Source organism: Micromys minutus, assembly GCF_963924665.1.
Source record: "Micromys minutus genome assembly, chromosome: 23".
NCBI lineage: Eukaryota > Metazoa > Chordata > Mammalia > Rodentia > Muridae > Micromys > Micromys minutus.
The window spans coordinates 25237188-25250992 of record NC_137958.1 but is presented as its reverse complement, the minus strand read 5'-3'; positions in this window follow the sequence as shown (position 1 = coordinate 25250992).

The following is a 13805-nucleotide window of genomic DNA, read 5'->3' as shown; positions in this document are numbered from 1 at the left end:
TATAAGTGATATTCAGGGAATAATAATTGAATGGAAATAATAGTAACATTAGCTGGACAGATGGCAAGCCTAAACACTTTGAAAATTTTTAAAAAATATTAAAGATCCTTAAAGACCAATTGAGTGTAGGTTTTTTTTTAATTAGTACATTGATTCCATCAGTTATGGCTCTACATGCTTTCAGTTCTAATAGTTTAAATAACAGGGAGTTGTCCACATCCTAAGATTGTCCACATCCTAAGACTGACCACATCCTAAGACTAGTGCGGAAACATTTTAAATGGTAGAAAATCACTTTGACAAAGATAGATACTAAACACAACCTCCCTTTTAATCTGATTTTGTTATATTAGGCACCATAGATAACACAGAGAACCTATACAAAACTTTAAAATAAGTTCCATTTAAGTCCTTTGTACATAAGACATTGATGTAAATTGATAAACCAGATGAAGGTCAATATGGTTCACTTTTTTAGTAGTTTAGTTAAATAAGAGTTATATCTGATGTGGGGTTGATAAAGATCTTCTGCCACTTTATTGGCTGCCGTTTTGTTTTCTTGACAGTGTCTTTAGCCTTGCAGAAACTTTACAATCTCATTAAGACCCATTTGTCAATCTTTGACCTTAGGGCATGAGCCATTGGTGATCTGTTCAGGATTTTCTCCTGTGCCTATGTGTTCTAAAGTTTTCCCTACTTTCAAATCTAATAGTTTCAGTGTACCTGGTTTAATGTGGAGATCTTTGACTCACTTGTACTTGAGCTTTGTACAAGGAGATAAGAAAGGGTCTATTTTCATTCTTCTGCATGCTGAGTGCCAGTTGGACCAACACCATTTGTTGAATAGGCTGTCCTTTTTCTATTGAATGTTTACAGCTCTTTTGTCAAAAATCATGTGACAACATATGTGAGGGTTCATTTATGGATCTTCTATTTATTCCACTTCTGGGCATTTACCCCAGAGACGCTCCAACATACAACAAAGTCACATGCACCACAATGTTCATAGCAACTCTATTTATAATAGCCAGAAGCTAGAAAGAACCCAGATGTCCTTCAATAGATGAATGGATACAAAAATTGTGGTACATTTGCACAATGGAGTACTACTCAGCTATCAGAAAAATCTGACTTTATGAAATTCTTAAGAAAATGGATGCATCTAGAGAATATAAATCTGAGCGAGATAACCCAGTCACAAAAGAACAGACATAGTATGCAGTCACTGATAATTAGATACTAACCTCAGGAAGCTCTGAACACCCCAGAAACAACTCACATACTTTGTGAAGTTCAAGAGAAAAAATAGACTATGAGATATTAAATTTAAATATTAGATATGGGGCTGTAGCACAGTAGTAAATTGCTTGCCTTGCATGGGCATGGAAGGCCCTGGATCCAGCAAAATATAAGGTGATTGTTAATTTTTTTTGTTTTTGTGTTATATATCTTATTTTAAAAGATTTATTATATTTGTAAAAAACAGCAATGTGGAAGTATAAGCTGAATAAACCCTTTTCTTCCCCAAAATAAAAAAATACGGAGTGTATCCTATAAAATAATTTTAAAATGAGAAAAAGAGTTATGAAACTAAATACACAATGAAAAAAAGAGCTCTATGATTTTTTTCTAATTTATCTCCTGATTTTCTGGGTCCATGGTAGAAATCAGCAAGGGGTTAAGTCACAAAAACTTTCACCTTCTGAACAGATATGGTGATTTTTTTTTCCCCCCGATGGATCCAGTAAGTTGGTCACCATAATAAAAATAAACTCTGGAAGATGAATTTGTGATAAATTGCTACTCAATTTCAAAATTTATTGTAGGCTTGAATCTTTCCAAACCTACTTTAATAATGTTTCCCAAACACTCCATCTCCCCTTATAGTCCACTGTCCAAAGATAGGGAAGAAAAGATGGTAAATAGGACAAGGGAATGTAGACATGTTTAAAAATAGTTCAATTTGGGCATTGATTTCAATCTCTGTTTGTCAGGTTAACAGGAGCCCAGTTCAAAGGAATCACAAAACACAAATCACCAGCGGTGACATGATCCAACAGAAAAGGCCAAGCCTTCACCAGATCACTAGGAGTAAGCAGAAGCAGCCAAGACTATATGGAATGTCAAGAGTTCTCTGCCACGCCCTTCTCAGTGAAGGGAAGAACAGTGAAAACACAAGACACAGGAAGACTGTACAGCAAGCTATGCAGGCACTGGGTGACTGTCCTTTGAGTCCTATGTATACTCTCTCCAAACATCATAAGTTCTCTTGCAGGGCAGGCCTTGTCTTAGCAAAACATCATATGAGTCTGCATCCTATAACACAACCAGAATTTTCCACTTCAATTCTCAACTATTTACCACTAATAAAAGCTTTTTAATCAGTTTTCATAATTGGATTCCAGTAATTCTTGGAATTGAGAAGACATTAGAACTTATTCTAAACTGGTTAGCTTTAGTTTATCTTCTACCACGCCTAACCAGGATTTCTGGCTTTCTGCATCTTGGAGCATTTACCTTAAAATATTTAAAGGTTTTTTTTTTTTTTTTTTTTTTTTTAATTGTATACTCACATGAATGTGTACCTACATGTGTATGTGTATGTGAGGAGGTTCTATGTGCATGCAGATAGGTCAGAAAAATGCCTCAGATCCCTTTGATCTTTATTTAAATGCAGTGTGAGCCATCTGATGTAGGTGTTGGGAACCATAACCAAACTTGGGTCTTCTAGAAGAACTGTAAGCACAGCCTCTTTCAAAACCCAGGCTTCTCTTTTACAAACCCACCTGTGTACATTACCTATGCACACAGCAACAATCATGAACTCCCTATTGTCTCAAATCTTTGGCAGCATGGGATTATAAATTGCATGTACATTCTGTTCTAAATCATAGCCTGCTTTCCTATCACAAACCAGCTTAACTATATTTTTTCCACTGGGTGAAGCCAATTCACAGCCCTATTTGACCTGCATGTATGCTTTTACCCAATGCATAAACATTCCTCATCTCTTGATTCAAGGAAATTAGTGTCACACTAAATTGTGGATTTTAACTTTTTGCTATAACTTAGAATAAAGTAATCGTTACCTGTTAATCCAGTGAAATTTTTGCTTGAACACTGTTGAGCCTCTTTAGCTCGCTCCAAGTATTTTCATATATTTAATAAGAATATAATCAAGGGTATTTTTTGTGGAGACAACTGTCATCACATAGATATTGTTGGAAATAACATCCATTATTCAAATTAAATCTATAAATGGAAGTTATTAGCAAAGTCTTGGCTCCTAATAATCCTAACAGTATAGGCTTCAGTTATCTATACAGTACACAAATTAGATTGGAAAATAAGCCTGAATAGAAAGAAATAGATTTATTCTTTATTAGCATATTGTGAAGATGAAAAAATAAAGGGGTCCAGCACCCCTCCCCCAAGTCTGTTATCAGGAATCTCATGAAGTTCAAAATGAGGATGGGTTGGGGTACCATATTCATAATTACATAGTCCTGATCAATGTATAATCTAGTTGGTCTTATCCCAGTTCTGTCTCTGCAAGTTGTGCAGATGGAGTGCCTATCACTGTCACTGCTTAAGGAGATCAATCTGGTTCATAGAATTGTGAGCATTCTGATCTAGAGTCTGCCCATCACTGATAATTGCTTTTGTTGGAGAATGGAAGAATCCAACAGAAGAACGTTTCCTGTTCCTGGAGTTCAAGATTTAGGACAATGACCAACTGGTATTTTGTCTTCCTACCTGAAGAAAGGATAGCATAGATTAGGTAATATGTGATTGATTAACATATTTATGTTTGGAGATGAGCAAGTGGTCCAATTTAATGAAAAGAATCATAAAAATGAAGGCAAAGCCACTGGGCTTTTATATGTAGTTGGCCATCATGTGAGTCCAAATAAGGGGTGTGTGGATGTAGCCAAAGCAGCACCTAAGTGCCCCTTTCAAAAGTAATTGATTGGGCATGGCAAGGAAAGTTGTGATGGAGAACTGTGGCCTTTCTTGGTAACATAGGACTCTTTCCAGAGTATTAAACTCATTTATACTATGACTAATAACCGAACTATGCTTAACGTGTGGAAGCAATGTTTTCATCATTTCAATGAGGTTTTTGTGAGGTTAAAATGAACATATGAAAATAAAAACATGAGGCCTGGTGAGATTGTGCTGCGATTAGCCAGGGCACAGAGAGGACTGGGCCAAGCACATGGAAAGTGTGGCCCCCATTGGTTCAGGGGAGCAGGAATTCTGCCATAGGGACTCGATTTCCACCCTGAGAGCCCTTGGTTGCAGAACAAACACTCAGGCCATCTGCAACCAGGAACAGCAGAGATCCAGGGACACAGGCCAGGTACACAGGAGAGATGGGAACCAATCACTTAAAACAAGACCACTTATAATCAAGAAAAACAAGATGGAAGAAGAAAGCAAAAGAACTTACCCAAGGGAAACCAAGACAACCTGGCAAAACCATAACCCAGCTCTCCCATCACAGCAAACAGTGGAATGCCAAACACTCCAGATAAAGAAGACTCAAACCCAAAATCATACCTCAAGATGATGATAGAGATCCTTAAACAAGATGGGAGGAAAGGCATGAAGAATTAGAAGCTTTTAAATAAGAAACAAGAAAAACACTCTAAGAAATCAAATAACTAGAGGAAAACAGAACCAAAGAGATGAAGGAATTAAAGAGGAATTTAAAATGGAAATAGACACAATAAATAAAACACTAAAAGAGACAACTCTGAAGGTAGAAAGTCTAAAAAATGAAATCAGGAGTCACAGAAGCAAGCATCTCCAACAGAATACAAGAGATGGAAGAGAGAATCTCAGTAGCCGAAGACAACATTGAAAACATAGACAAAACAGTCAGAGAAGATGCAAAAGCCGAAAAGCTCCTAACCCAAAATGTTCAGGAGATACAAGACATAATGCTAAGACCAAACCTAAGGATAATAGGAATAGAAGAGGGCAAAGAATATCAACTGAGAGGCTAAGTAAATATCTGGATCAAAATTGTAGAAGAAAACTGCCCTACCCTTAAGAATGAGATAACCATGAGCATAAAAGAAGCCTACAGAACTCCAAATAGAGTGGACCAGAAAAGAAATTCCTACCGACACATAATAGTGAAAACACCAAGTGCCCAAAGCAAAGAAACAATACTAAAAGCAGTAAGGAGAGAAGGTCATGTAACATATAAAGGCAGACCAATCAGAATCACACCCGGATTCTCAACAGAGACTATGAAAGCTAGAAGAGCCTGGAAAGACATCATGCAGAACCTAAGAGAATACAAATGTTAGCCCAAGCTGCTATACCCAGCAAAACTCTCAATCACCATAGATGGAGAGACCGAGATATTACAAGACAAAACTAAATCTACACAATATATGACCACAAACCCAGCACTACAACGAATTAGAGGTGGAAAACCTGATACAAGGAGGGAATCTACATCCTAGTAAAAACAAGATAATACCTAAGCAAGAAAACCAAAAGAAGAAAGACAAACAGGAAAAATTCTACCTGTAAAAGCAAAATAGCAGGAAATAACAACCACTATCCCTTAATATCTGTTAACATAAATGGACTCAATTCCCCAATAAGAAGATATAGGCTATCAGACTGGATACATAAACAGAATCAAACATTTTGAGGCATACAGAAAACTCATCTCAGAGACAAAAATAGTCACTAAGAGTAAAATGTTGGGAAAAATCCTTCCAAGCAAATGGCCCCAAGAAGCAAGCTGGATTAGCCATTCTAATATTGAATAAAGTAGATTTTCAACCCAAAATTTTCAAAAAAAGGTAAGGAAGGACACTTTTTACTCATTAAGGGGAAATTTTGTCAGGAGGAACTCTGAATGCTTAACATATATGTTCCAAATACAAGAAGACCCATATTCATAAAGAAACCCTACTAAAGCTCAAAAAATAAATTGCACCCCACACAATAATAGTGGGAGACCTCAACATCCCACTCTCTTCAATGGACAAATCATGGAGAAAGAAACTGAACAAGGACACAGTGAAACTAGCAGAGGTTATGAATCAACTGGAATTAACAGACATTTACAGAACATAACATCCTAAAACAAAAGAACACACCTTCTTCTCAGCTCCTCACAGCACCTTCTATAAAACTGACCATATAATCAGTCACAAAACAAGACTCAATAGATATAGGAAGATTGAAATACTCCCATGCATCCTATAAAATCACCATGGTCTAAGGCTGGTCTTTAATAACTACAAAGACAAGAAAAAGTCCATATACACATGGAAACTAAATAATGCTCTATTAAATGATAGCATGGGTAAAGAAGAAATAAAGAAAGAAATTAAGGATTTCTAAAATGTAATAAAAATTTAAACCACATACCCAAACCTATGGGATGCAATGAAAGTAGTACTGAGAGGAAGACTCATACCTCTGAGTGCTTCCAAAAAGAAATTGGAGAGAGCATACACTACCAACTTGACAGCACAATTGACAACTCTAGAGCGAAAAGAAGCAGATAAATCCAAGAAGTGTAGACAGCAAGAAATGATCAAACTCAGAGCAGAAATTGACCAAATGGAAACAAAAAGAACCATTGAAAGAATCAACAAAACCAAGAGCTGGTTCTTTGAGAAAACTAACAAGATTGATAAAACTTTAGCCTAACTAAGTACAGAGCAAAGAGAGAGTATGCAAATTAACAAAATCAGAAATAAAAGTAGAGACGTAATAACTGAAATTGAGGAAATTCAAGAAATCATCAGATCCTACTACAAAAACCTATGCTCAACAAAGGTGGAAAATCTGGAGGAAATGAATGAATTCCGAGACAGATACCAGATGCTACAGTTAAACCAGGACCAGGTAAACCATCTAAATAATCCCACAACACCTAAAGAAATAGAAGCAGTCATCAAAAGCCTCCCAACTGAACAGAGACCAGGTCCAGATGGGTTCGGTGCAGAATTTTATCAGACATTTATTGCGGATATAACACCAATACTCTCCAAAATATTCCAAAAGATAGAATCAGATGAAACACTACTTAGCTCATTTTTCTAGGTCACAATAACCCTCATTCCTAAAACACACAAAGACCCTACAAGGAAAGAGAACTTCAAACCAATCTCACTTATGAACATTGATGCAAAAACACTCAACAAAATTCTTGCAAACCTAATCTAAGGACACCTCAAAGCGAACATTCAACATGATCAAGTAGGCTTCATTCCTGGGATGCAGGGATGGTTTAATATATGGAAAATATACAGAAATCCATCATTGTAATCCACCACATAAACTCAAAAAAAAAAAAAAAAAAAAAAAAAAAAAAAAAAAAGAAAAGAAAAACCACAAAACCACATGGTCATCTCACTAGATGCTGAGAAAGCATTTGACAAAATCCAACACCCCTTCATGTCTAGGAAAGAACAGGAATCCAAAGCCCATACCTAATCATAATAAAATCAATATACAACAAACCAATAGCCAACATCAAATTTAACAGTGAGAAACTTTAAGCAATCCCACTAAAATCAGGGACTAGACAAGGCTGCTCACTCTCCCCCTACCTATTCAACATAGTACTGGAAGTCCTGGCCAGAGCAATTAGCAAAAGGAAATCAAAGAGATACAAATTGGAAAAGAAGATATAAAAACATCACTGTTTGCAGATGACATGATAGTGTACATAAGTGACACCAAAAATTCCACCAGAGAACTTCTACAGCTGATAAACAAGTTCATCAAAGTGGCTGAATATAAAATTAACTCAAAAATATCAGTAGCCTTCATCTACTCAAATGACAAACATGTGGAGAAAGAAATTAGGGAGAAGATACCCTTCACAATAGTCACAAATAATATAAAACATCTTGGTGTGACTCTAACTAACCAAGTGAAGGACCTGTATGACAAGAACTTCAAATATCTAAAGAAGGAAATTGAGGAAGATCTCAGAAAATGGAAAGATCTCCCATACTCATGGATTGGAAGGATCAACATTGTAAAAATGGCCATCTTACCAAAAGCAATCTACAGATTCAATGCAATCCCCATCAAAATACCAAGCCAATTCTTCATTGAGTTGGAAAGAGCAATGTGAAATTTCATCTGGAATAACAAAAGGCCTGGAATAGAGAAATCCATCCTCAACAACAAGAAACCATCTGTGGGAATCACTATTCCTGACCTCAAGCTATATTACAAGGCAATTGTGTAAAAAACTGCATGGTTCTTGTACAGAGATAGGGATGTGGATCAATAGAATAGGAGAGAAGATCCAGAAATGAGCCCTCACATGTATGGTCACTTGATTTTTGACAAAGGAGTTGTAAACATTCAGTGGAATTAGGACAGCCTCTTCAACAAATGATGTTGGTTCATCTGTTACTTAGCATCTAGAAGAATGAGAATAGACCCTTTTTTATCACCTTGACAAAGCTCAAGTGCAAGTGGATCAATCATCTCCACATTAAACCAGGTACACTGAAATTAGTGGAAGAGAAAGTAGGGAAAACCTTAGAACATAAAGGCACAAGAGAAAATTTTCTGAACAGAACACCAATGGCTCATGCTCTAAAGTCAAATATCGACAAATGGAACTTATGAGATTGCAAAGTTTCTGTAAGGCTAAGGACACTGCCCAGAATACAAAACGGCAGCCAACAGAATGGGAAAAGATCTTTAGCAACCCCACATATGATTTCTCAATTGAGGAATATCGATTGGCTGAGAAGCATTTAAGGAAGTGCTCAACATCATTAGCTATCAGGGAAATGCAAATCAAAACAACTCTGAGATTCCACCTCACACCAACCAGAATGTCCAAGATCAAAAATTCAGATGACAGCAGATGCTGGCAAGGATGTGGAGAAAGTGGAACACTTCTCCACTGTTGGTGGGGTTGTAAACTGGTACAACTACTGTGGAAATCAGTCTGGAAATTCCTCAGAAAATTGGATATAGTACTACCTGAAGACCCAGTTATTCCATTTCTGGGCACATACCCCAATGAAGCTCCAACATACAACACAGCCACATGCACCACAATGTTCATAGCAGCCCAATTTATAATAGCAAGAAGCTAGAAATTATCCAGATGTTTTTCAGTAGATGAATGGATACAAAAATTGTGGTACATTTACACAATGGAGTACTACTTGTCTATCAGAAGCAATGACTTTATGAAATTCTTAAGAAAATGGATGCATCTAGAGAATATCATCCTGAGTGAGGTAACCCAGTCACAAAAGAACAGACATAATATGCAGTCACTGATAATTGGATACTAACCCCAGAAAGCTCAGAATACCCTAGAAACAACTCAAAGACTATATGAAGTTCAAGAAAAAACCAAGGCCAAAAGAAAAAAGAAAAAAAAAATGAAAAAAAAAATCATCCTTAATCTTTACACAATAAGAAAACTTTGACGATTTCCAGGTTACATCTTGTTTTATGTGTACTTTATGCTAATTGTAACTAGTAAGATCTTAATGCACACTATCAAACCTTTAAAAAAATCAAGTAGTGACAAAAATGTATTTGTACACTTTAATGCAAAAATGCTTAAATTCTGTACATTTACCTTTGTTTTTAAAATAAAGTCATTCAATGTATAAAAAAGAAAATAAATAAATTTACCTTTTTATAAGAAATTTTAGTATGAAGTGTTTTCACTGCATGCTCTCACTCATCCCATCGCTGAATTTAATAAACAATAATTTTACATACTTTGCTATTCCAAACATGGCCTATATCATGTGTGCTGCTTTTGTATGTGTGAAGCATAGCTGCAAGCAGTTGTAGAACAAGTTTTCTTTCTATTACTATAATTTATATCATCCTGCAAATGAATGTGCACAAGCAGTGAATGCCTTATGGCTCTTAGCCAAGCCTAAATGTAAATCTCAAGTCATTTAAAATGGCATTTTAAATCATACTGACTTTTCCAAAGGGTACCATTACACTACCCTACCTCATTAGTAAATCTTGGCAGTTTGGCCATTTGAAAACCATTTAACTTTTCTTCTTTATGTCATGACTAACTGGCAGAGAGAGTCATAATTTGCAGTTAAAGACTGTGTGTGATTAATATACATCATTACAAGAAGTCACTAAATTACATTCAAATAACCTTGTTATTTGCAATAGATATCTCATGTCTTAATTGCTGGCTTAGCAGTTAATTGAGAAAATCCTTGTTAATGATCTGATATGGCTCGGGAATGATGAACAAATGAGACATTCTTCTTGGGTAAATAAAACCAATTTTCCCAACTGCATATGGCTGAACCAGAGGCAATAGATTACAACTCAGCATCTCAATGACTTCTCTGAGCCAAATAATTACAAGTAACATGAACAGGAAAAAATAGTGCATTAAGATCATTGACCTTAATGACAGGACTTATTAAAAATATGTGATGAGTCAGAGATGAATGATCTTCTCTAGAACCTGATTTGACATATTTATTACAGGTGACCTCTCAGTTCACCTTCTCTAAATCAGCTTGTGTTTCACCTGACTCTCTTGCTCTTTTCTCCTCCACGCACTGCTGACTGAGATTATTGTTCCTAAGAAAGAGACTCTCAATGGCTCTTGTGGAATGAGCTTTCCAGAAATACACACCAATATGGGCCACATTAGCCTCCTTGTTTTTTTTTTTTGTTTTTTTGTTTTTTTGTTTTTTTGTTTTTTTTGCTAATTTTAGATTCAGTGCCTTTCAGAATCTCTGCATAAGAACTTCTCATCTTTAATTCTGTGTTTTTGGAAGAGAAATGTGTGTGACAACAATAACACTCTTTATAGGGGAGAGCAAAAGTAAAAAGACTATTCACCAAAATGCTGAAACTCCAGTGTACCATCCTAGATGTTGTCAATACGGCATTGACTCTAATTCTCACGATCACCATAATTGTTCATTCTTATTTACAGTCGGCCCATGAAAATACCTAAGGCTTGTGGATGGGACCTCTCACAGCAATCAATTGCTACTTGCTACCAAGAACTGTAAACACACCTTCAAATCAATGCCCCATAACATTGTATATCTATTGTCGAATCAATTTGAAATAAAAATTTTAAGAAACAGTGCTGAAACATGAAAATGGAAATGGTCAGGTCAAGTCTCTTCATGTTTCCCTAATGGTGCAAATATCTCCTATAGTGTTCCAGTGAATTTATTAGGTGCAATACAATGTTTTTAAATTGTAAGGGAAATTCATCATATTTTAAATATTAGTTGGGGTTAGTTCAACAGTAAGGTTACACTACATTCCTTTTGATGGAATATTATTGCTTAACAGTCTGCTCAACCATAATTGTGATAGCTAACATTAGGCAAATTGCCAATACGCAACCAATAAAAATGAGGGTCAAGTTCTATCAAGTCTGTCTGAATATCTGAGTTGTGCAGTACTCACCAAAATGTGCATGGCATTAGTAAGTAATGTGCTCACTCTCAAGTTAAAGGAATTATTCATTTCCAAAGTACGTATGGCATTTCCTTCCATGTGCACAGTAAGATAGGATATTTATTGATTTAGTTGGACTTGACACATATAAAAAGAAACAATTAAGTGTTCTTGCTGGTCTTGGCACATTCTGAAAACCAAACTGAGTAAAGGGTTTATGAGCAAAATGGTTGAGATATGTGAGAACTGTAGCTTCCTATTCATCCTCTGAAGTGATCCCTCTAGGAATTGCATATGAAACTGATGTAGTGGATATAGAAGCAACTGGAGCTCTGTAATCTAGTTCTATCTACTATATTTTACAATTTAGCCTAAAGTAATCTCAGAACTATTATGTCAAAGAATTATTTATTTTAAAGCATTTGTAAAATCAAATAAAAGACCAATACTTATGAGCTAACAACTCCTCCTATTCCAGCACTGTAAACAACAGCAGAAAAAGAATCCTCTGTCCAACATTCTTCTGTCGGTCAGTTCTTGGCACATAAACTGAGTGTTAGATGTTAAGTTAATGTGGGTACACTGCCATTCTAGTGCTAGGTGTCCAGAACTTTATGGGATCCAGACAAGTCTTATACCCACTCCAGATCTAACATATCTGATATGTTATGGAACATGATTCTCTGATAGGATCTTAATAGATTCATATGCCCCCAAGGTCTCATTTTATCCTAATAAGTTTAGAGAATCTCATCCTTTCTAACACTATAGAAAAGTCATTCATCAGTCAGTGTTGCATGAGTGGAGACAGATATTTGTAGTGTTTATTTATCCGACATTTAATACAATTAGTCTCTACCATCAAAAATGAAGTTAACTGCTATTTGTAAAATGGTGCCTCTCAGGATAGGGCACAGCCTTAAAAAAACACTGTTTAACACATTATGGAGTAAGGCAGAATAGATTATTCCTTACATCCTCCCTAGTATTCTGTTTCCAAGGACCTGTTCCTACTGTGGGGAGCATTGCCATCTTTCCCTTAAGCTTCCATCTATGACTCAAAAATAAAGTTATTTTGAAAATTAACTTTTTGTAGTCTATTAATTTTACTCTTGGAATTTGGGAGCTGACAATCCAATGATTACTGACTATTGAAGTTTCATATGATTAGGAGTACCCAGCACTCTAGGTCATTAATGCAAACATAAGAAGCAAAAAAAAATTCATAACTCTTAAAAACATTTTAGACTTTTGCATATCATTAGAATCCTCCTCAAAATTTATGTTTCATAAATATAACTATTACCATGTAGTACTACTCAGCTATTAAAAACAATGACTTCATGAAATTCTTAGGCAAATCGATGAAACTAGAAAATATCAGGCTGAGTGTGGTAATTAAGTCACAGAAGAACACACATGGTATGCACTCAGTGATAATTGGATACTAGCCTATAAGCTCGGAATACCCACAATACAATTCACAGACCATATAAAGCTCAATAAAGAGGAAGACCAAAATATAATTAGTTTTTTTAATAAGGGGGAACAAAATAGTCACAGAAGAGAATATGGAAAAAAAGTGTGGAGCAGAGACTGAAGGAAAGGCCATCCAGAGACTTTCTCAGCTGGGGATCCATCCCATATACAGACACCAAACCAAGACACTTTTGCAGATGCCAAGAAGTACGTGCTGACAAGAGCCTGACAAATACAGATGTGGATGCACGCAGGAGGAGTTAAAAAAAGACTGAAGGAGCTAAAGGTGTTTGTAACCCTATTGGAAGAACAATAATGTAAACCAACCAGATCCCCCAGAGCTCCCAGGGAATAAACCACCAACCAAAGAGAGACACATGGAGGAACCTATGGCTCCAGCTGTATATATAATAGAGGATTGCTTTATCTGGCGTCAGTGGGAGGAGAGGCCCTTGGTGCTGTGAAGACTTGATGCTCCAGTGTAGCAGAATGACAGGATGGTGAGGTGGGGGTAGGTGGGGAAGAGGTGGAACACTCTAATAGAAGCAGGGGGAGGAATGAGATAGTGGGTGGGAGAGGGGGAAACGAGAAAAGCAAATAATATTTGAAATTTAAATAATAAAAATCCAATAAAGAATAAATAAATAAATACTACCAAATGGCAAGATTTATTACTCTGCCTAACTCTGTCTCCCAATAGTAGATCCATTATCAATATTCTTTTGATTCACAGTCAAAGAATCCTAATGCTGTTTAGTAGCACTTCTATTGCTGTGATAAAACACTATGACCAAAAGAAACTTTTGGATGAAAGGGTTTGTTTTAGGGGAGGCAGAACAGGAATCCAAAGCTTGAAATTGGAGGCAGGAGGTAATGCAAAGAGCAAGGGG